The sequence below is a fragment of the Pteropus vampyrus genome, unplaced genomic scaffold, assembly GCF_000151845.1.
Source record: "Pteropus vampyrus isolate Shadow unplaced genomic scaffold, Pvam_2.0 Scaffold58, whole genome shotgun sequence".
NCBI classification, from domain to species: Eukaryota; Metazoa; Chordata; class Mammalia; order Chiroptera; family Pteropodidae; genus Pteropus; species Pteropus vampyrus.
This window is the reverse complement of record NW_011888839.1, coordinates 9,379,000-9,402,836: the sequence shown is the minus strand read 5'-3', so window position 1 is coordinate 9,402,836 and position 23,837 is coordinate 9,379,000. Positions and strand designations below refer to the sequence as shown.

The 23,837-nt window shown below is 34.7% G+C and overlaps 1 protein-coding gene across 2 annotated transcripts in view; it reads left to right on the top strand.

Annotated features, from left to right (window-relative positions):
• The window catches only part of FUT9 (fucosyltransferase 9), a 164,882-nt gene that overhangs the window by 133,668 nt on the left and 7,377 nt on the right, over positions 1-23,837 (top strand). Inside the window, exon 1 of one of the 2 annotated variants that reach the window (XM_023530960.1) lies at positions 9,163-9,241. The exons of the other annotated variant lie outside the window; for it this stretch is intronic. The gene's annotated coding sequence lies outside the window, so the exon portion shown is untranslated. Of the gene's footprint in view, positions 1-9,162; positions 9,242-23,837 lie in introns of those variants that run through there. 2 annotated transcript variants of the gene reach the window in all.

Genomic DNA, 23,837 nt, shown 5'->3' with positions numbered 1-23,837 from the left:
AACCTTTCTGGCTCTTCTTTAAGGAGTGTGTGTTGCCCATCCTTTCCTGTAGTTGTATTTGTTAGCAAAGGACAAATACCACAATTTCTGCATCTTTTGCCTATTCCTTATCTCAAGAATTCATTCTCTCTTGGTTCACTAAGGGATTTGGCATTTTGGTCATAACTGGTCACTAAAATATCTCTTTTTACTTGGGAAATTGTCCATTGATGGCCCATTGTGAACTTTATTTGGGCCATCCACTCTCCTACATTCCTTAATTATATGCATAATCTCTTGTAAACCACACCCCCTGTGAACTGTTCCCTGACTCTGATGCCACTCTGTATATGTGTAATTATCCAGAAGCTAACACTATATATATATATATGAGGTATCACCACATATAAAATATTATGATTTGAGCATAAAGACTGTATTTAAGATTGTTCATTATTGTAGGCACAGCTATAGGTGGTTTGGGGTACTTTTAATGACTTGCAAAGACGATTGCCTTTAAAAGTAAAGAGGCATTGCTTCAAAGATTCCCGGGGATGGCATTACTACCATGCCATCACTATTTCCTCTCTCCAAATATGATCCAATGACACTTACCATTAGACAGTGCTAATAATCACAGTTGAATGATGAGTAGTAATGGATACCCTAGTCTGATTTGGTGGAATGTTTAGGTTTTCTGATGATTGAGTACAATGTTTCTCAAACTTTAACGTACATATGAATCAGCTAGGTATTTTGCTAAAAATGAAAATCCTTATTTAGTTAAGTCTGGAGTGTTGCTTGAAATTCCAGATTTCTAACAAGCTCCAAAGAAAAGTAGTTCTGCTGGTCCAGAGATGACATTTTGAGTAGCAAGAGACGAAGGTTTTACTGTTCAATACAGCAGCCACTAACCATAGGTGGCTATCTATGGTGCTATAACCCTTATTGATTTTCTACCTGCTTGTCTATCGATTGTTGAAACAAAGGTGTTCAAGTCTCCAACTATACATGTGGATTGTTTTATTTCTCCTTGCAATTCTATCAGTTATTCCCTCATATATTTTGATGCTTTATTGTTAAATGTATACATGTTAAAGATTGTTATAACTTTTTGGAAATAGACTTATTGGAGAATAGATTACTATATAATGTCATCTTTATCCATGATAATATTTTTAAATGTGAAGTATGCTGTATTAAATTAAGACAGCTACTCCAGACTTCTTTTATTCACTGTTAATATGATTTATCTTACTCCATCCTTCTACTTTTAAACTATATGAGTTTTTGTGTTTAAAGCAGGATTGTTGTAAGCAACATATTATTGAGCCTTATTTTTTAAATTGGTTTATTAAGAACATTCGCATTTGAAGTGATTATTGATATAATAGGATCAATATCTACCATGTTTTCATTGCGGTTGTTCTTATTTCTCTTCTCTTTTTTTGCTTTCTGTGGTTTTAATTGAGCATTTTATGTGATTTTATTTTCTCTTTTCTTAGTGTATCAATTATACCATAAAAAAATTAGCGACCGTCCTAGAGTTTGCAATTTACATTTTTAATTAATCTAAAATTATTTGACATTCAAATAACACTATATCACTTTCTGTGTACTGAAGAGCACTTAAAAGAGCATTACCAATTCTTCCCTTCCATCATGACCCAGTTGTCATTAATTTCACTTATCCATATACTAAAATCACCCAATACATTGTTACTTTAAATGTTTATTTTTTCACTTAAGAATAAGAAAAATAAAAATTTTATTTTACCTTCATTTATTCTTCCTCTGGCACTTTTCCTTCTCTTATGTAAATATGAGTTTCCAATATATCATATTCTTTAACCTTGAAAACATTCTTTTCACATTTCTTGGAGGGCAGGTTTTCTGGCAAAGAATTCCGTGTGTTTTTGTTTGAGAAAGTCTTTATTTTTCCATTACTTTAATAAATATTTTTTTCAGAATTTAGAGCTCTAGGATGGTGGAGTTTCTTTTTTTTCAATGGTAAGTGTTTTATTCCATTTTCTTCATGCATGCATAACTTCTGATGAAAAGTCTACTATAATTATTATCTTTTGTTATTATAGGTATGATATTTTTTACCTCCTCTGGCTTCTTTCAAGATTTTTATCTCTGTCTTTGGTTTTCTATAGTTTAAAAACTATATGCCCAGGTGTAAAATTGTTGTTATTTATCCTACATGGTGTTCACTGAAATTCCAAACTCTGTGGTTTGGTTTCTATTATTAATTTTGGAAAATTCTTGACCATTGTTATTTTAAATATATCTTCTGCTCTATTTTCTCTTACTTCTTCATATGGTAGTCTAATTGTGTGTAGGTCACTCCTTTTTAAGATTGTCTTACAGTACTTGGATGTTCTGTCTTGGTTATTTTCATTATTGTTTCCCTTTGTATTTCAATTTGAGAAGTTTCTGTTGACAAATCTTTCAACTCACTGATTCTTTCCTTGGTCATGTCCATCAAAAGCACCTATAATAAAGCAAGGGAAGCAAGATTAGGTAGAGGAAGAAGGGGATCTGCTGTGCAGCCACTCCAGGGGGCTCATACGATCATAGGGAATTCTGGATATGGGATGGTCCTTCAAAGAGAGCACGTATTGAGGGAAGGGGGGCAGGCCTTAGTACTCTCACTTTGACAAAACAGTGAATCTAGAAACAAGTTTAGAAGAGGCACTCAGCTGTGGAGGGACTCAATTGTGAGTCAACAATAGCCAACAGTCCCTGCAATTAGGAAAGTGTGTGCCAATGTCCTAAAGGAGGAAGCTGAGCAGTGCTCCTCAGTGTCCAATATAGTGATCGACCAAGTAGTGAAAAACTGATCTGCTGGTGTGCAACTTAGTATTGCCTATGGAAATTTTGATGACTATGTAGCAAATACTTTAAATTAAGCTGTACTTATAGTTTCAGTTGCATTTTAAATTCACCCTCATTAAATAAAATAATGTCATTATCATGGAGGATAGAGTTATTTGAGAATTCAGTGAAATAGTGTAAAAAAAAAAAGGTACTCAGCATAGATATAAGCACGTAGTAAGAACTCAATAAAAGCCAACTAAGTTAAATAAATGAAACAAAATCATAATTCTTAGAAAGTCATAGTTTCTTTTTTATTATTGCTGAGAGGGGAAGGGAGAGAGAGAGAGAGACTGGGTTTGTTTTGTTGTTGCTTGTGTGTTGTTTTTTTTTTTTCTATTAAAGATTAGAATTAGACTTTTATCTCTCAGGAAACTTTATTATCATAGCACGCAATAATTTTAAAGTTAAACTGTTTATTCCTCTCTTTAGATTACAAATTGAAGAACGATTCTAAAAACTTTTTTTACATGTTCAAATCTCTTTTTTAAATAATATTGGCCCTTTTAGTTCTTTTTTTAATTCAGTTAACATTGGTTAAGAACATTATACAAACTACCTGAAATTTGTAATCTAATATTTGTATCCACTATTGCATGCTCAGCATCAAATGTCTGGTTTCCTTCTGTTACCATATATTTGACCCTTTTACTCAATTCACCCTGTTCCCACACCCTCTGGTAACTACCATTCTATTGTCTTTTTCTATGAGTTTATTTTTGTTGCTTTTTTGTTTTATATTCCACATATGAGTGAAATCTTATGGGTTTTTGTCCTTTTTCATCTGATTTTTTCACTTAGCATAGTATCTTCAAGGTCCATCTATGTTGTCAGAAATGGGAATATTTCATCTTTTCTTATGGCTGAGTAAGTTGTAGTATATATGTATACATATATATATAATGAAATACTACTCAACTCGCTTTTTTAATGCTGTTTATCAAATTTTTCTCCTTTGCTCTTAAAAATTATTTGATTTTGACTTGTTTGGGGAAATTCCAATCAACATTTTTTATTGTGTTGAGAAAAAGAAATTAATTTCTTACAGTATAGATGAGTGAGGGATTACTTTCTTTCTATCAGCCAAATAAATTTGGAATAAAGTTGAGTGATTTTTTTCCATTAGCTTGTGAAAAGGCTATTTATTTCCAATGTAATTAGAAAACAGGTAATTCTAACTTAATGAAATAAAACCAACCCTGAAAACGAATAGGACTCATTTGCAGTTCCAGCTAAATTAGATATTGAAAAATGCTTTCATTCTGATGTTTCATTCATAACTGTCTAATGAAATTACAAATATAATATTTCAAAGAACAAGGGTGAAAACTTTGATCAGAGAAGGAAATGTATGTGTATAGATAGCATCTTGAGAAGCTCAAACTCACTTTGCCATTTTAAGCATTCTCTTATTTATAAGTCAATGATGTTAAATGATGCATGAAAATTTAGTTTCTACCTGAATTTCATGAAAATGCTAAGTTTCACAGGAATTGAGTATAAGTAGTTTAAAATGTGCACAGTAGGTCAAATTGATATTGCAATCCATGAGAGCAGAAACTCAAGATTGCCTCTGGCAGCTGTTTAAAATAGGTTATAAATAAGATTTAACGTTAACAGCAGGGATTTATACTAACCATAAACAGAAAACAACCCACATCAATACATTAGGGACATGGACTACATTATATCAAAATTAAACTGTCCTTTTTTTTCTTTGAAAAAGAACAACCAGTTAAAACCAGTTAAAATAGAACAATTTTTTTTCATATACATGCATGCATACATAAACACACATATACATACATAAATACTTTTGAATAGGAATAAAATAAGAAAATATTATTACTGTCACGTAGAATCATTGCCTTATAGATTGAAAATAATGGTTTTCCCATAGTTTCTGTAGTAAGTTAATAGAAGTCCATAAAGTATGTAATAATCACAAAGAACTACTATCCTGGGATTAGAAGGAAATATATTTTTCTAGCTCTCCATACAGACAACATATTTAAAACCCTGGAGAATGGGGCATTTGGGGATAGTGATACAAGTCAAGTAAAAACTTGAAAAAACAAAAAAAAAAAGCCAGGTTTTTATAAAACTCTCTCAATTTCTCTAATCACTCAGCCTTGATTTAGAACATAAATTAATTAACAGTCTACTGTTTTGGGTTCCTCCTTTATTCCTTTTTTTTTTCTCCTAAATCCCCACTTCTTTAGCTTCAGTCTTGAAAGCAAGGCCTGAGACTTGATTGCTAGAAATTTTGAGGAGCCTGTGATCCTGAGAAATACGAACACAAAACAAGACAAATGAAAAAGGAAAGGTACAAAAGTATTACCAAGTTGGCCACCAAACAGGTGACTGACACTCAAACCCATGGCATATTCTGAGGAGCCTCACAAAATATGTCAGAGCCATCTGACTGGGGGATAAAAGACAAAAGCATTTTTTTAAATCAGTTCCCACCCTTGTTTAGACAAGGCTGATCCTTAGATATTAACAGCCCAGCACTTCTGAATGCTCTGCAGGGTCCCAAGAATGTCCCACACTCAGTGTGTCACAAAAATAAAGCAGTTGGTGCTTGGTACATGACCCAAAGAAAGGCACCTTCGGATTACAACTGCCACAGCTGGTGGAGGGCTGGCTGGAGATGGTCGCCTCCCAGAAGCTGAGATCAGAGTGCCAGGTGGGGTCCAGAGCATGGTAAGGTGGGCATAAGAGCGGTCTGAGACGCCCATCTTCTTCCTCATGCAGTCTAGATTCTTTTAAGCTCCCCTTGTAGTGTTTCTAGACACCTCATTCTTGTTGCCATTCTCTACTTCTCAAGATGACTTTGTCTCAGATGTATTATTTTTACAGAGCCTGGTAAAAATAAAAGAGACATTTTTAACCGCAATATTTTAAAGTTCTAAACAGCAGGGTTGAAGAGGGCCCATGAAGCAAAATTTTGAATCCCCTGATTCGAGAGCTCCCATCAATTCAAAAAATGCTCATTCTTGGTTTTTCCCCATTCATCCCAAATTAGGCAAGTGACCTGAAATACCATCCTGAGATCCTGTCCTGAAACACGTAGCAAAATATTTTTTTCTAATACTTAAGAACATTTTTGGTTGACTCTCATTTTCAATTCTAAAGGTAGAAAATATTTCCTCTTATCATCAACCTGAGCTACCCGGAATGAAAGATTTCTTTTAACTTTTTTCTTGGAGACACTGTCATTTATGCCATATGCATTTATACATATGTGTGTGTGTGTGTGTGTGTGTGTGTGTGTGTGTGTGTGTGTGTGCGTGCGTGTGTTTGTTTGTGATTGTGTATGCATCTGAATACAATTTTAAGCAATTATTTGGTCTCTGTATTTGGAAAATAACACTACATTACTGAGACATGTTCAGCTTATTAAGTACACAACACCTGTAACCTTTTGCCCCCTTTTTTGAAGATTAGAGTCTGAACAGTGTGCTTTTCTGCACCATAGTACCAATTAGAGATTGCTGCCAAAAGTCAAGACAAGAAAAAAAGGAACCTTATTACTGAAAAAAAAAGAAAAAGAACAATCATTGAAAGTTTAAGACTGAGAACTGACAACAGCTAAGAAACAGATTTAAATCATTAAACCAGGGATAAAGTTTCTAGGATACATTTGTTAATGTACCTGATGTGAACAGTTTCAAATAATTTATTCTTATTTAACATACATTTGCTTTTATTAGCTTTTACCAAGGTGCTGCTGGTATTACCCTCAGAGGCATTCTTTTCTTTCCACAAAACCTGTTTTAGAGGTAGAAAATCTAATGAGTAAGCTATAATTTCAGGGTCAAGTGTCAAATGCTGGTAGAACTTCACCAAGCCTCAAAATTCTTATTTTGTCAATATCATTTGTCCAAAGGATTATCACTCTTCAGGATAAAATAAAGAGACACAATTCTCATTCTTGAAGTATTAACTGTATACTCTGAGGACATAAGAGAGCCATTTACAAACATTTACATAATATGTAATTAAGTGTGAAGTTTCCCAGTATCATTGAAATATTAAAACATTATTAAGAGGAAAAATTTTTAAAGTCTGGAGTCAAAATAGATGATGTTTTGGATTTGAAAGAAAACTTATTGGAAATGAGAGGTTTGAATTTGGACTAGTGGAGAGGGATAGGAAATGCATTCTTGTAGGGAGTAATACATGAATAGTTCCACGAGACACATAGCAGTCTGTTCAGTCATATTGGCATTTTTCTATTTTCTTTAATTCCTTTCCATTGCTTTTTCTCCAGATTACTGAGGGCTGGCTCCCATTTGTCATTTAAGTCTCCCTTAAATATCCTTTATCATCTAATTTGTGTAGACACTAGTCACTCTCTAGTACTATATTTTATTTTCTTCAAATAACTTGCCTTAACTGACATTGTCTTCTTTATCTGCCATCCCCTACTAAAATGTTAGCTGCATGAGAGAAAAGAACTTGTCTATCTTCTTTACCTACTATATCAAGAGCAACTTGAATGGTGCTCAACATGAAGTTGATAACAAATCATATTTACTGAATGAATTGATGAATGTACATAAAACCACATGACCTTACTTCTTTCTTGGTGGGAAGTAGGACTTGAGCATGTCTTTTTTTCAATGTCTTTATGTTCACTAGTGGTTTCCTTGACTATGTTCTTGCTTCATTTAAAGTCTATTCAATAAAAGCAAAAGAAAAAATTGTGACTATTTTAAGAGACAATATTCTTGCATCTGTCTTATAAAGGTATGAATTTGGTAAGATGAAACACCTGGTCTTTTATATTTATAATATGATAATTAACATATATTATGGACATTTTAAAAAATCCTACAGATTTTCTTTTGTTTTCTCTAATACTCTATGTTTCATGAGATCTAAAAGTTTTTAAATAACTATGATGCCACATTGTTGCCATTAAAAATTTCTTTTAAGAACATTTGCATAACAAAGTAGTTAATAATTTGTTTGGTGTTGGTTGTTGTTTAGTTTTTCTAAAGAGAAATCTGGAATTTTATTATGTGATTCAAAACTAAGAGAAACACAAGAAATGTTTATTAGAACCTCTAAAATAAGTAATTTTCCTCACTGATTGAGACAGGAAATATGGAATTCTATGGCCCAGTAATTCTTTCACTTGCTTTTGAAGTCACAGGCCACTACTCGCACCCCCTTAAAGATACAAAAACATTAAAGATTGAAGTAAAAGAGCTGTGATTGAATATAATTCACTACTCCATGAAACAATTCAAATTAATGTCCTAACAATCACAGTTTTGTATTTAAAGAGCACACATTATTATGAAAAGATGTTAAGGAACCTTGGATTACTAATAAAGAAAGGATAGCTGAGGACCGTTAACTGTTTTTAAGAATATAAAAAGCTCTGTAAAAAGGTCGACCAACTATTTTCCATCTACATGGAGACAGGACCAAATTAAATATCTGCAAATTACAACAAAGAAAGATGTAAATTATACCTAAAAGGCTTTTTCACTGGAGAAGCCCATTGACATAGAACAGTTATCCTCTACTAGTTAAGTATTGAATATTTGGAGGCATAGGTTAAACAAGATAGTATTTTCTAGGTTTTTTTCTCCTGTCAAGAAACAGACACAAGTCTCCTCAAATAAAAGAGGCTGACAACTACCACAATAACAAGATACACATACACTTTATAATTCTATTTTCCCCTTTGACCATAACATTTTATTTGGAACCCAGAAAAAAAAATGATAAGGTGAACACAGGAAGTATGACTAGGTTAAAGAGGTTGAAGAAGATGGAAATAAATGGGGAAGATAAGATGAATTCATAGAAAGTGACCTGTGAATAAAGAAAACCAAGACTTCTATGTGGACTAGGACTGAAGTCCTGGACAAATTATCTGTAGAACACCCCAAACAAAAGCTCCTTGAAATTAGATGCAAGTCATTTCATATGTGTTGTTTTTTCTTTTCCCTTTTTTATTTCTTTGTTTCTTTCTTTTTTAATTATGAGAAACGTTTATTCCAATGGTATTGTTGACTCCAAAATGTTTCAGGCTCTTACTCTAAACATTGCCCTGGACTAATTAATTGTGTTGCTATGGAAATCATGACTATCTTAACGTTAGGAGTTAGCTGCTGGATTGCAGGACTTCCTTCTTAAAGTTGGAGTGAAAAAGAAATGTCTCAATAAAGAGTCAAGACTATTGCAGTGACTATTTAAAGCTAAAGGAATGCCCTTTTGGCTCCAACTTCCCTGAGGCTATAGTTTAGGAGATAAATCTTGAAGCTCTTCAAAACGAAAGAACCAGTGTGTCTCTGAGGCCATGGCTTCTTCGCCTTCTCGGCTATTATTCTCAGCTCTGCCTCTAATGAATAAAGTCAAGGTACTGTGTCTTTTTTTCTTCTTTGCTCCACTCCCACCTATCTCAACTAAATGTGTCCCTAATAATACATTGTCTGCTAAGAATTATATAGAAATATGGTCACTTTGAAAGAAGCAGAGAAAATTAGTATATATTCAGTCATCAGTATTGTACCTACTCTGTAGCTAGCAGTGAGTTATTTATGTATAGATATCATGGTCACCTAGTTTAATGTAGATTTAACTAGCAATAAAGAGATAATGTAGAGTTTGATGCTTAAAACTATTCTAGCTTTCCCCCTGAGCCATCGAATATCAGTAAAAATAAATAAATAGATAGATAGATAGATAGATAGATAGATAGATAGATAGATAGATAAATGCACATCAACATTTTAAAATAAGTTCTACCTGATGCCTTAAATCAGGGGTTGCAAACTTTTTCTGTACAAGACTAGATAGTAAATATTTTAGCCTCTATGGGTTGTGCAGTCTCTCTTGCAACTACTCAATTCTATCATTGTAACACAAAAGCTGCCACAGACAATACATTAGTGAATGGTGTGGCTATTTTCCAGTAAAAATTTTATTTACGAAAACAGGTAATGGCTAGATTTGACTACCAGGAACATAGTTTACCAACCCCTGATTGAAACAGTTGGAATTGTTTTTATTCTCTCAGATATGCTCTCCTGTCTCCTTTCTCCAAACCCCAGATAAAGCCCAAAAGAAAGAGGAGAAGCATTTCCTGTCTGATAGCTTTCAGTCTCAGGGCCATACTTCTTGCCTACCTGCTTCTGGCTTGCTCTACTGGTTTAAGTTTGAGGCTAAGTGTGATCTGCAACTTCCCAATAAGGACACTCGGTGGAGCTGCCTGGCTGCCATGTATTACCCTCAGTTTCTCTGGTGCTATGACCTTTCAAGGGACTGGCTGTGTGTGCCACTCAGTGTCAGGCCAGGCAGTCAGTGTTGCTGGAACAAAAGGAGTCCGTCTGCCTGTGAGCGTCGGAATCAAAGAAAAGATACATGCAGGTTTTGCAGCAAAGAAAGTTAAAATCTAGTTTAGACAGTTGCAAGTGCCAGAGATAGATGTGAGCTAATGCTCTCAACAACCTGTCCCTCCTCTTCTCAGGTGTCTCAGGAGTACAGATTACATAGGGAAAAATCAATCATGGAAACTAAGGGAGTTAGTTGGGGGTGTGGGTGCTACTGATTGGACGATTGGATGGGGCTGGGGTAATTGATCATTGTGTCCGTTTCTGGAATCAGCCTGGCGCCATCCTGACTGGTCCCATGGCTGGTGTGGTCGTTCTGCGTGGATGGTCCTGGGGCTCAAACACATCTAAGACTAAGATGTTATCCTTAGTGTGACCAAAACTTATTGTCCTCATGACTGTAGCCCTGAGAGGCTCAATAAATCTTATGTCCTAAGGCTTAATGATTAAAGGAACAGGCCTACGGAAGTAAAGGGAGAGAGGGTGGAAAAAGCAAGTGAGTCACAGTGCCATTATATGGGCAAGACCAGCTCGATCAATTTTGATCATTGTGTTTGGTTCCGGAATCAGCCTGGCGCCATCCAGTCTGGTCCCGTGGCCCATGGGATTGTTCTGCCTTGATGAGCCTGGAGTTGAAACACATTTAATCTAAGATGTTATCTTTAGTGTAACCGAAACTTACTATCTTCATGATTATAGACCTGAGGCTTGATAAATCTTATGTCCTAAGGCTTAATGATTAAAGGAGCAGGCATGCAGAGGTAAAGGGAAAGAGGGTTGGAAAAAGCGAGTGAGTCACAGTGCCATTATCTGGGCAAAACTAGATTGAATCAGAAAAAAATACCTGCATTAAGGAGATGAAATAACTTGAAACCTATTTAATTTTATTAACCAATGTCATCCCAATGATTTTAATAACAAAAAAAATGAAATGAATGTCTATGTGCAGTTAGATTTCCAGGTTTGCAGAGCTGAATCACGGCATTCCGCTCAGGCAACCTGCCCAGCCACATCTACATCCCACCCATACCGTATGTGAAAAAGGGCAGCCTGGGAAAGCTGTACCTTAAGATCTCAGGTGTTTGACTACACTGGCCAAGTAGACTTTGAGGGCTTCTATGATTTTTAAGAGGCCTCCTTGCTTTCCTCTGTTTTTAAGAGTACCCTTAATTATCTGACCTCACCCCGCCTTAGACCAAAGCCCAGAGAGCTTCCCTCAACCTTAGACGTTGCTATGTGAAAAAAGGAATAAAGGTATTTGAGCTTGCATCTTGCACTACATGTCAGAAACTGAAAACTATATTCTCCTTTCACTTTTTATTTCTTCTTGAATAAATCCTAATTTACCCAGCCCACCTCTATGATAGATTAGATAGACAGACCACTAGGACACAGGTCATGCACTGAGAAAGTTCAAAAAGGAAAATGTGTACATGGTTTCAGACTATTACTCTGTTATGTGTTACACCCACCCTTCTAGGGTAGGGGTTGGTATTCAGGTTTGGAATAGAAGCCAAAATCTATGATTGGAAGTTCCTGTTGTGTCACTAAATATGTAATATTAGTAATAATTTAACTGAAGTATCTATTTCATAATTCTTTCAAGCTATTAAATCAGATTAGATGATCACAAAAACACCTCTCAGCTAAAAAATGATCTTAATTAGTTTCTATTATCACCAACACAAATGCTCAAAAACCTCTTCATCTTTAGTCAATATAAGACTTGCAAATATTTCCATTGTCAACCACCTGACAATCATTAATTAAGGAACTCTAACTCTAAGCTTTGAATAATGCCATCATTTTTAGAAATAATTACTAATGAATCTCAGTTCTTCATTTGATTGACTATTTAACTGAAATATAAATGAAAGCAATATGAACTATAATACCTAAGGGTCTCCTAGCCCTTTCAGTATATTAATCATTTAATATAATAAACACAATTAAAATGCATCAATATCCCTTCTCACTGCTGCATGTGAGTAGGCTTTTGAACTATACCTATGTTTGCTTCACATCAGTCTCTACTGTTAGTAATTCATAAAATCACATGGTGAAAAAAATACTATATTCGTTTGCTTTAAGGATCTTACTTATATTTAGATTTCACACAGTTGCCATCTACAAACAAACAACCAAAAAGTTTTTCACTTTCCCTAGCTTTGGGATTTTTAAAGGATTTGGGTTTTACTTCATAACACAAGACTCAGAAACCTCTCTTAAAGCATTTGAAATTTCTAGATATTGGGAGTTTGAATATTGTCACTCCATATTGCATTTGACCATAGAAAATTTTTCCTTCTCCATCCCAACAAAGAGAGAAAGAAAGAAATGAGGTCAGAATGTTTTTTTAAACTTTCATTCATACATTTCTTTATTTATCTACTCAATTAGTAGATATTTATTGCTTCCTGTGTACCAAAAACTGCTAGATAGCTAGAATAGAAAGTCAAAATGAGTTTGGTTCATTCCTCCATGGAGCTTGGGGTCTAAATGGGATAGAATACAGGCAAATTAACTATGTCTCATTGTAATGCAAGGGCATGTGAAAGAGATGCATAGCAGCTATGGGAGGGAGCACAGAAGAAGAAATTCTTAAGATAAAATTTTTTAATATTATGTGTTATTCATTGGTATTTGTATATTACCTTACCATTTTTTTTTTTTTAATTTATGAGTACTTTAAGGGGGCTTACTTGAATTCATTGTAATGTCTATTTATAACACTATTTATGACACTATTTATTCCTGTCACATAAACACAGGAACTTAAAAATATTTAATGAGCATTTGTTATTTGGAAAACTTTGGGTCAGTTAGTTTGCCATCTGTGAGGAAAAAAAATGGAATTTCAGTATACAAGAATAATGAAAATTAAAATGAATGAAAAATCACTATTCCAAAAGAGAACACCTGGAAAATATGTTTTCAGAAACTGAAGGTCAAGGAGGGGCAAAGCACATCAGAGAAAATGAGTTTCTTAATCTTATAGAGCCAGATTTGCCTAATGAGAATATAGCTTATGACAAAATAATTGTCCAGTAATTACTCTAAAAGATGAAACAAAATCAAAATTAAAATAGAGCAAATTGCCTTTTGTATTGTGGCCAATGACAAGTAGTGTACCTTCACACTGCAAAATACTACTTTCTTTCTGTGAGAGGTGACAGATTGCTTGGAGGTTAAGTGACTAGGTTACCCCATGTAAAACCTCCTGCAACCCTGTCCCTTAGCAGAGGTACAAAGTTTATTATTGCTACTGTTATGCGTGGCAATTTCATATTCAGTAATTAAAAATATGTTAAGCCATGCACATGTATGTGTAGCAAATATTACAGTTTATAACTACTGAGTGCTTGCTCTATGCCAGAGACCATTCTGGGTAATTTATATGTATCAATTTATTTTACATGCACAAATCTAGCACATAAGTGTTCTTATCATTCTTTATATAAATAACTGAGACATGGAGAGGTTGAGGATGTTGTCTGAAAATTTCGCATAAAGCCAGAGGCAGATCCTGGATAGAAAATCAGACACGTTAGGTCCAGAGCAGGTGTTCTCAGTGACAGAACAATGTTCCATGTGTCCTACATAGTCCAGAAGTCAGAGAATTTTATTTTATTTTATTTTTTTACATTTTTTTAAGAACACGATCTAGCACTTATTTCACATAGCATAAAAGTAAAAACAAGTTTGAGTCATAGATGAACCCATAATGAGTGAAGCAGTTGTTACCCTTTTATCTACTATGTCTAGATACTTTTAAAATTAGAAAGAGACAAGTAGATGACACTGAGACAACCTACTGGGCTCAGGCACCTAAGGGAAGACATTCAGGATGTGTTTCTCTGCTTTCCACGATCCGGTAAAAAAGATTTTTTTAGTGCACCTAAAGATAATAAGCCACATTAACATATACATGTAAGAAATTGAATGTCATGTTAATTCATTCAGAAAGGAGAATATGACTTTTTGTTTATTTTATTCATGTAGAAATATTTATTGAACAGTATCATAAAGTAAATTCTATGAGAGACATTTGTAATATCAGGGTGTAGAAATGCAGAACACTTTGATAAGGAGGTATGTTAGTTAGCTAGGGCTGTCATATTAGAGTACTACCGACTGTATGGCTTAAACAATAGAAATGTATTATCTCACAATTCTGGAGTCTAGAAGTTCAAGATGAAGATGTCAGTAGGGTTGGTGTCCCATGAGACCTCTCACCTTGAGTAGCAGATGACAACCTTCTCACATGAAAGAGTGAAAGCTCTCTGACGTCTTTTATAAAGATCCTAATCCTATTATTAGGACCCCGCCCTTATAACTTCATTTAATCTTAATTACTTCCTTAGAAACCCCATCTCCAAATACAGCCGGGAGGCAGGGCGGATGGTTAAGGTTTCAACGTCAATTGTTTTCGTAGGACATAAACATTCAGTCCAGAACAGGAGGTAATGATGCATGAATAAATAAAAAAAAATTAGACCCAAGGAAAATGACAAAAGAACAAAATCATGAGGATTTTGTTGTTGCCTCACTGTTGTTATTTTTTTAAAGTATTATATTTAGCAAGATAATATATTTGAAAATCTTGATGCCATGGACAATTCGAGAAAAATGCAAATGATCAAAATTAATTCAGGTAATAGAAAAAAAGTACTTGGAAATGTTATCAAAGAACTAAAAAAGAGTGGGATCAGTATTAGTTTCAAACTCTCAAGAAAAGATAATCCTCATTCTGTAAAACCTTCTCCATAGAACTACTTGATGTATAAAATATGTATTAATAACAACAGATAGCGCTTATTTTGCACTTAAAATTTTTTTAGGAACAGTGTTATGCATGTATTAGTTCATCTAGCCCATTATGTAGATAGTCAAGCCTCAATACTAAAATTTAAGTAAAAGGGCCCCATAACAAAAAAACACATAGTCACTTCTGAGTATGTATGTAAAAATACCTAAATAAAATCACTAATTTGTACAGAAGAATGGCGTTTTTTCAATAATTTAAATAATAAAATGACGCATTAAAGACCTGATGAGAAAAACCACAGGATATTCTTAGTAGAATAAGCATCTAATGAAAATAAATGAAAAAATAGACTCGGTAATAGATTAAAAGGTGGAATAGTAAGCAACTTCCTTAACATGAAAACAGTCTCTCTATTTTACAAATAAAAATATGCCAAAGATGCTAACTACCATTTTTATTATTTAACATTATTCCAAAAATTCTAAGCCATTAAAAGTGTATTTTATGTATTGAGAACTAAAAAACATATATAACTTACATAGGATATGCATATATATCTTAAAGACTCAATCAACCCAACAGAAAATTCTTAAAATTAATAGTTCTGTAGTATACCAGTGAAATATAAAAATGCAAAAGCATCAGTTTTGCTCTATTTTAGAAATAATCAGAAGTTATGAGGAGGAAAAAAGATACTCTACAAAACAGCAGCAAGGACAACAAAAACATGAAATGCCTCAGAAAAAAATAAATATTCTATACATAAGACATCACCAACCTTTACTTTGGAATATGAACAAATTTAAAAGAACAATGTAGTATGTTTTCATTGAGAACAAATACTTTTGGTATGTCATTATTTTCAAATAATTTTAATAGACATGAAATATTTCTTCAAAATATTAACCTGATTATTTTCTTTTCAATATTGGCTTGATAAAAATAATTATAATGTTATCTGAAATAATAGGTTATATACAATCGAAGAAAACAATTATGAAGGGAAAAATTAATATAAACAATTTAAAACATGTTATAACACTATAATCAACAGCTAGATCAATGGGATAGAATAGATATCCTTGAAATAAACTCATACATACACCCAAAATTGTGTGATATATAAAGTATCATAAAACTATGTACAAAGGAAAGATTATGAAATAAATATTGCTAGGATGAATTGGCTACATATTTAAAAATATATTAAGTTGTTCTTTATAAAAATATGAAAATAATTTTAAAGAATTTGAAAGTCTAATATAAAACCAATTAAAATTAAACCCTAGAATAGCATATTGATTTGACTGATTGTTAGTTGTGAAATGCTTTCTGAGTATAAACACAAAGGGAAACAATGGGGGGAAAAGATATATACTTTTGAATACTCAAAATGCTAAAACAAAATCAAAAGACAATTTATAAAAAAACTTTGAAATAAACATATCGAAGAGAAATTATCATTAATAAGTATAATCTGATAAAATTTCTTCAATTTAGTAAATTAAATAGTAAAAGCAATTTAGAAAATAGACAAATAGGCAGTCCATATTCAAATAAATATGAATAGCCAACAAGTACAAACTTTCTTTACTAGTTATCAAATAAAGTAAATAAAGCAAAAACTCAAATTATATATTTTTTATCAAATTCAAAAGAAGCCATATAACTTAAAAGATAATACTCAGTTTGTCTAGATTCTTATAAAAAGAGTTCTTTCCTTTTTTAAGAAAAGATGAGTTCTTAACTTTTTTAAAAGGATATATAGCCTTGAAACTGTTCAAACTCTTTTATCTAATTTTCCCCTTTTTCTACATCAATCCTGAGGAGTTAATCAGAAATTGTCGTATGAGACTCACTTCAATTGGAGATTGTGCCAGTATCACTTTATCAATATTTTAATAATTCAATCAGTCAAGAGTCAGGGAGCAGTCTGATACATCCTACTTGTCTCCACAAGTCCTCCTTTATTCATTATACATAGTGTCTGGCCCAGAATTACAAAAGCCCCTATGTCGCCTCACATAGTGGGGAGCATTTAAGTTATAAAACATTTCTATTTTATGCTTAAGAGAGTTGTGTGGCTTATGTGACATTCTCTAGGGAGCCAGGCCGCATAAAACCACCCAAACTAGGTTTGTTTACAATCAGCCATCCTAAACTAAAAACATGTTCTTCAAAGTATTTCATAGATAAGAATTCTCTCTTCTGGCAGATATTATTAGTCTGTTGGTCTGTGGTCAAGTTATTATGTTTATAAGACCAGGTCACCTACTTTCTGCCCTCCCACTCCCCAGAAGTATATTCCTGGTAATCAGGAGGGGTCACAGACTAGCTGCTTTAATGCCTTCCTCCCCAACATTACTTTTACAGTAAAACTTTTCTGAAAGATAAAAAAATGAAAGAAAAAAAGAGACCACTCAAGTCATGGTGTTTACTATGAAGTGGAGAAAAGCAAGACCAATACCAGTTATAACAATTCATTATAGGAATCCAAGAAATAGGTGATACAAGCCTAAACAATGAAGTGACTGATGATAAAAGGAAAGAGGGAGTGAGATTTAATAAATGCTACAGCATTTTCATTGACTAAATGCAGTGATTGACTAGATGTTGAGTTAAGGGAGTAGAGGGAAGAAATAATGATTTCCAGATGGAAGCTTGGAAAGATAGATGGATAATATGGCTATTTGCAGAGAGAGGGAGAACAGAGGGGAGCAATATTTGGGAAGGTTAATAGAAGATAAGAGAACTGATTATATTTAAATTCTAATAGAAAGCAACAATTAGAGACATAGAAATTGAAGATATAGAAAAACACAGGGAGAATAAATGGAATGAGGTCACTTTATTCATTTAGATTCCAGAATTATGCGGGGGATCAGCCTTTGATAGGAAGACAGTCATTTTTCCACTGTGGTGGGAGGGAAGTAAACAAGCATGTTCTCTTTTGCTCTAGTCTCTTTTGATGGCCTCCATTTTCTCTATCATAGTCACCAAATAGGCACTTTCTTTTGAGTATTCAACTACTTGATAAACTAAATATTTCAAAGATTATTTATTAGAAGTGAAATCAGAATGAGAATGTTAGATGACCCTTGAGGATGGGTCATTCAGGTTATCAAGAAAGATGCCAGTAGGGCCAGATTAATTAATACAATAGAAGTTCTCCAATCCATGGACTAGAGTATTCATATCCCTAAGATTAAGGGTTTTTTACTTCTGGGATGTTTTTACTCTCATTCTTGGATATTTTACTTCTCAATTCCTCCTTTCCACTTTTCTTCTAATATCTTCTGTTAAGTATGTTAATCAGTTCATTTTCAGATTATTTGGTTGCAAGCTAATTAAACTTGTTTCTTTTCTGTAGTCTCTTTAGTCACACTTTTATCATATTGTCTCTTAGGCTATTGACTTCCTTGTGGCTCATCCTTTCTATTTTAGTTCTTACTGGCCTATTCTCTTATTATAGATTTAACTTAAAGTTTCAGAAGCTCCTCATTAACTACAGTGATGTGTTTTTATTTAATCCTAGTAAAACTGATGCTAATTAGTTTCACTTGAGTTCAAAAGATGATCAGCCTGCAAAATTTGGTCTGATCCAGAAACTGTTGTCATGGCAATGCCCCATCTAATATAGTGTTTACCGCTATAGATAGATAGTCTCTGTTTTCTTCCTGCAGCCTTCTTCGTTGTACCTGTTAACATCTTTTGATATGCATGATGGTGTTTTATTTTTTTTTTATTTTTATTTATGTATTTGTTACTGAAAGAGCAAGAACTTCATATTGAGAAAAAAGATATAGAAAAGAGCTAAAGAAGATAGAGCAGGTTATTTCCTGCGAATTCACTCCCTTGCCCTTAAAAAGGATTGAAGCCTTTACTGTTAGCAGACAGACCTCAGAAATTAAAGAAATGTTCTGGGAGAGATGAGGGATGGGAGTGTCTCAGCTGGATTTGGGATTCTAGTCCCACACATTCTCTGGGTAGGAGCAGAAGTGAGGCTGCATCAAATGGATTCTCAGACTAGTGGTAGCCAAAGGATGAAGAAGACAAAGAGTGAATAGGGACTGCTACTGCCAGATAGGTCTGGGGTCCATATAAAACTCCCAGCATCTTTTACAGAAACAACCGAAGGACAGCTTGAAGAAGAGAAGTTCAAACTCATAATGTGGTCATTAAAAGCACATGACTTTATACGGTAGTCTGATGAGATTCAGGAAATTTGGAATATAAAATTTATAAAGAAGGAATTCTTCCGGGTTTTCTTTTTATATTTTTGCATTGATTATTTTTTATTAATTTTTAAAATTTAGTTTCAAGTATATAGTACATTGGTTAGACATCTATATAGTTCATAAAACGCACTCTCACTCCCCTGACCTTGCACCTAGCCAACGTATTAATGCTAACTGCATTCCTATGCTATGCTCCCTATCCCCATGACCATCCATCAGCTACTAATTTGTACTTCTTTAGCCCTTCACCCCATTCTCCCAGACCAAATTCTCCCAGAGGAGAGGCAAATTCCCCTCTCCTCTGTCTGTCACCAAATTTGTTCACTATATTTGTGAGTCTGTTTTTGATTAGTTCGGTTTTTTTATTCCTTAGATTCCACATATAAGTGAAATCATAAGTGTTTATCTTTCTCTGTCTAACTTAAACACCTTCTAGGTCCATCAAAGCAATATCTTTTTCTATCCCCTTCCTTTTCATATGTAGGGGTCTTGTTTTCTATCCTTTCAGTCACTCTATCTTTAGATTGGAGCACTTAATTCTTTTCCATCTAAGGTACTTATTGATAGGAATGTAGTTGTTACCATTCTTTACTCTTGTTTTTGATACATGGTTTTTCTTCTTAAAGAAGTCTTGCCAACATTTCCTGTAATACTGGCTTATTTTTGTCTGGGAAGCTCTTTATCTGTCCTTCAATTCTAAATGATAGCTTTGCTGGATAAATTATTCTTGGTTGTATATCCTGGGTCTTCATGCTGTCAAATATTTTTTGCCAGGCCCTTCTGTCCTGAATAGTTTCTTTTGAGAAATCATCTGCCAGTCTTATGGGTGTTCCTTTGTATGTAATTATTTGTTTTTTCTCTTGCTGCTTTTAATATTCCTTCTTCGTATTTAATCTTTGGTGTTTTAATTATGATGTGTCTTGGTGTGGGCCTCTTTGGATCCCTAATTTTTGGAATTCTCTGAGCTTCCTGGGGTTTTTATGTCCATTTCCTTCACCAGATTCAGGAAGTTTTCCATCATTATTTCTTCAAACAACTGTTCAACATCTTGATTTTCTTCAGTTACTCCGATCAGAAAAATATTTGGAGCCTTAATAGTGTCCCACATGTTCCTTAAATTATTTTTATAGTCTTGGCATCTTTTTTCTTGCCATTCTGATTGATTGACCTGATTGGCTTTCCTGTCCTTTAGATAGGGCATGTGATCCTCTTCTTTATTCACTTTGTTTATTCCTTTGTTTATTTCATTTAATATACTTCTCATCACAGATAATGTGTTCTTCATTTCAGACTGGTTTCCTTTTATAATTTCCATTTCCATTTTTATGTTTCTTATCTCTTTGTTGAAGTTCTCTTTGAATTTATCTACATTTCCCAAAAGTTCATTGAGCATCTTTATAACCAGCGTTTTGAACTCTGCATCTGTTAGATTACTTGACTCCATTATATCTGAATCTCTGTTCTGTCATATGGTTTCTACTTCTTTGTCTTCTCATTTTGGCTGCCTTTCAGTGTATGTTTCTATGTACTAAGCAAAGCTCCTAAGTCTTCTGGTCTTATTAGTGTCGATTTGTGAAGTAGGTGTCCAGTGGCACAGTCCTGAGAGGGGTTCATCTGCAGGCTAAACTTAGCCCAAGCCTCTACCCTTCCAGGGCCACCTGTTAAGATTCAGCAAACAATCTACAGATGCTGTGCTTATAGTTGCCTCAGAAGGTCACACCAGAAACCGAGGCTGCCTCCAGTATAAGTCTCAGCAAGGAGCACCTGATTCACTGAGGATACACCTGGATGTGGCTTAGGTGGCACCTTGAGTTGGTGAGGTGGGTTTTCACGAAATCCTCTGGGCAGAGCAACCTCTGTCATCCAGTTTGATGACCTCAGGGCTATGGCGGTGCTGTGTCCCTGCACTGGGAGAGGGGAGGGCTCAACAGGGAACAATGGATACCGCCGGCACTTTTGTACAGAGCGAGTCTCACCTTGACCCTCACTCCAACAATGTCTCTCTGTAAGTCCCTGGTGCTCTCTGCACACAGCAGAATCGGCACTGGTGCTCAGAGAGAGCAGGTCCGTTACAGCAAAAAATCCACTCCTGAACACGGCCCCTTTAAGAGGCTTCTGCCACTGCTGCAGCCTCGTCTCACTCAGCCACTGGGGACCAGCCAGCCCCACGTCCTTGCCCCATCCTACCCTCTGCTATTGCAAGGTGTTTTCTTGGACTTTTCCCTAGTTGTATGGCTTGTTCCTCTAGATCCAAGGTGAGTTTTACTTGCTGCTGCTCCTTGTTTCCATCACAACTTTGATTTGGTCACCAGAAGGGTGAACAGAGCCTCTATCATCTATGTCATTTTTTTTTTTCACCCTCGGAATTCTTGTTTTAAGTAATGTTTAAAATAAATACGTGTAACTCCTTTAAAAACATTAACTGATGGCATTGTGTGGACACACTCTGGAATATAACTGAAATTTTATTTAAATTAGTTCTTTTCCCTATGTTTCTTGTTTTGGGGCAACCTGGCTCTTTGAAGTTAGTTAATTTTTAAAGCTGACTCAACAAAGCAGCACATACGTAAGTCACCTAAAAGCAGGTGTGCCTAGAAGGAATACAACTACCAGAGAGGCCTTGGATTAGCAATTGCAAACGTGTCAATTATCTTTGATTTTCTTTGACTTGCTTTAGGAACACCCCAATAATAAAACAAAGATAGGCTCCTCCCTATTCTGATTCACCTCTCTAGACTTTCTTGAGGGCAGTGGAAAAATTATCTAAAACTTGTAATATTCTGAATCCAGTGTTCCTGGCCACTGGTTTCCAGAATAAGAGCATGGAGGAAGTATTGGTGATTTGAAATGAAAAATGGCTCCAGAGAATTATATGTCATAAAAGAAACATTTCTAACAAGATCCAGGGTGATGCTGGTGCTAATCCTTTCAGTCTGGGGAACACACCTATTGAGAACCACTGGTCCACTGTGTTGTGAAAGAATTGAAAGGATTGAAAGTGAGTGGCAGGTGGACCGTTTAAAAAGCAATGTAACAGTCTATACAAGGGGTGATAGAAGTATAACCTAGGGAAGTGGCGGGACATCGACTCATCTAAGAAATATTTAGGAGGCAAAATTGTCAGAATTTGGTGCTGGGTCGGGTATGGTTTTGAAGGACAGAGAGCTATCAAGAAGAATCCACTGGGTCAATTGCTCTACTTGGTATGTGAAAGGAAGGAAGTCTTATCTTCAGAGCCAGGAACAAACACATAGCAATATATCTTGTCAACATAAGAGGGTTTTTGTTGTTGTTGTTGTTGTTGTTGTTGTTGTTGTTGTTGTTGTTTGTTTTTTTAAGGCTACCTTGACTCTCATTGACTGGTTGCTATGGGCTAAAACCTGGCAATAATCATAGTAAGTGCTAGCGCTGACAGTCAAATTATGAAAGCCTGTTGGCCTCCAGGGCAGCCAGAAAGCATGTTTTAGGAAAATGACAGAAAAGCATTCTTTGGCCCTGTCAGTGTTATTCCCTATGCACAGGTGGCACTTGGGCCAAGTTACCCTTGGGCTCAGAGTAAGATCTAATTGTTCAATCCTCAGCTGAAGCCCAGAAATAGAGTTTCTAATGTAAATAAAGACAGTGATTAAGAACTAGTGATTACAAATAGAGAGAGAGAAGAGAGAAGATTAAAGATCAAACTAAAAAAGGTTAATCCTGAATTGAAAAGAAAATTTCAAAGACAGGGAATGTAGAAACTGCCCAAGATAAAGAAGTCCATAGTGCAGGAAAAGTGGCAGTTGGCAGCTTGCACACCAAAGGAAACAAAGGTTTGAGACAAAAAAAGAAAGAGAGAGAGAGAAATAGAGAGAGAGTTTTTGAAACATTTTAGTGGTAATATCTCTAAAGACGAAACCACTGCAGAAATAAACCAGGGAATTCAAACATGTGCCAGAGTATGTTCTGAGGAATATTCAAGAAAAGGAATGGTGACCAAAACTGGCCAAAAATTTTGTTGTCAGCTTCTCCAGTGTTCAGAAAAAGTAAAACTGAGGCTTACCACTGGAAATATCAGAGATCATATCCAAAGGTTTTTGAAAAAGGTTCACAAACACAAATTCGATAGCATTCCAGACATCAATCAGTGACTTCTTGCCAAAAAGTAAATGGCATCTCTCCCAAAGGTAGGAGACATTTGGCTCAGGATCTAATGGGAGAATTATGGGAACTCAGAGCAAAAATACTCAGGAGAACAGTTCATTGGAATATGGGGTGTCAAGGAATTCTTTGAAAATGAAGGGATGAATATATAAAATTTTATATTACTTTGAGGCAGAACATAAATTGATGCATAGTATAGCAATTGGAAGGGTTATATTTTTATTCTTGTAAATGATCTTAGTATAAAAATTGTAGGGAAAAGTAAAAGCAAAATAAAACGATAAAAGGAAACACACCCCCCCCCAAATAAATAAAACTGGGCAACTTAAATTACATTTTGCAGAAGACTTTTGCAGAATCCCATCCTAATATCATGGCACTGAATACCACGATAATTATATGGGGAACAAACTGGTCTCTGAGCTTGCCTAAACAGATTACTAATAGTTCAGTTAGACACTACTTACCACCAAATCC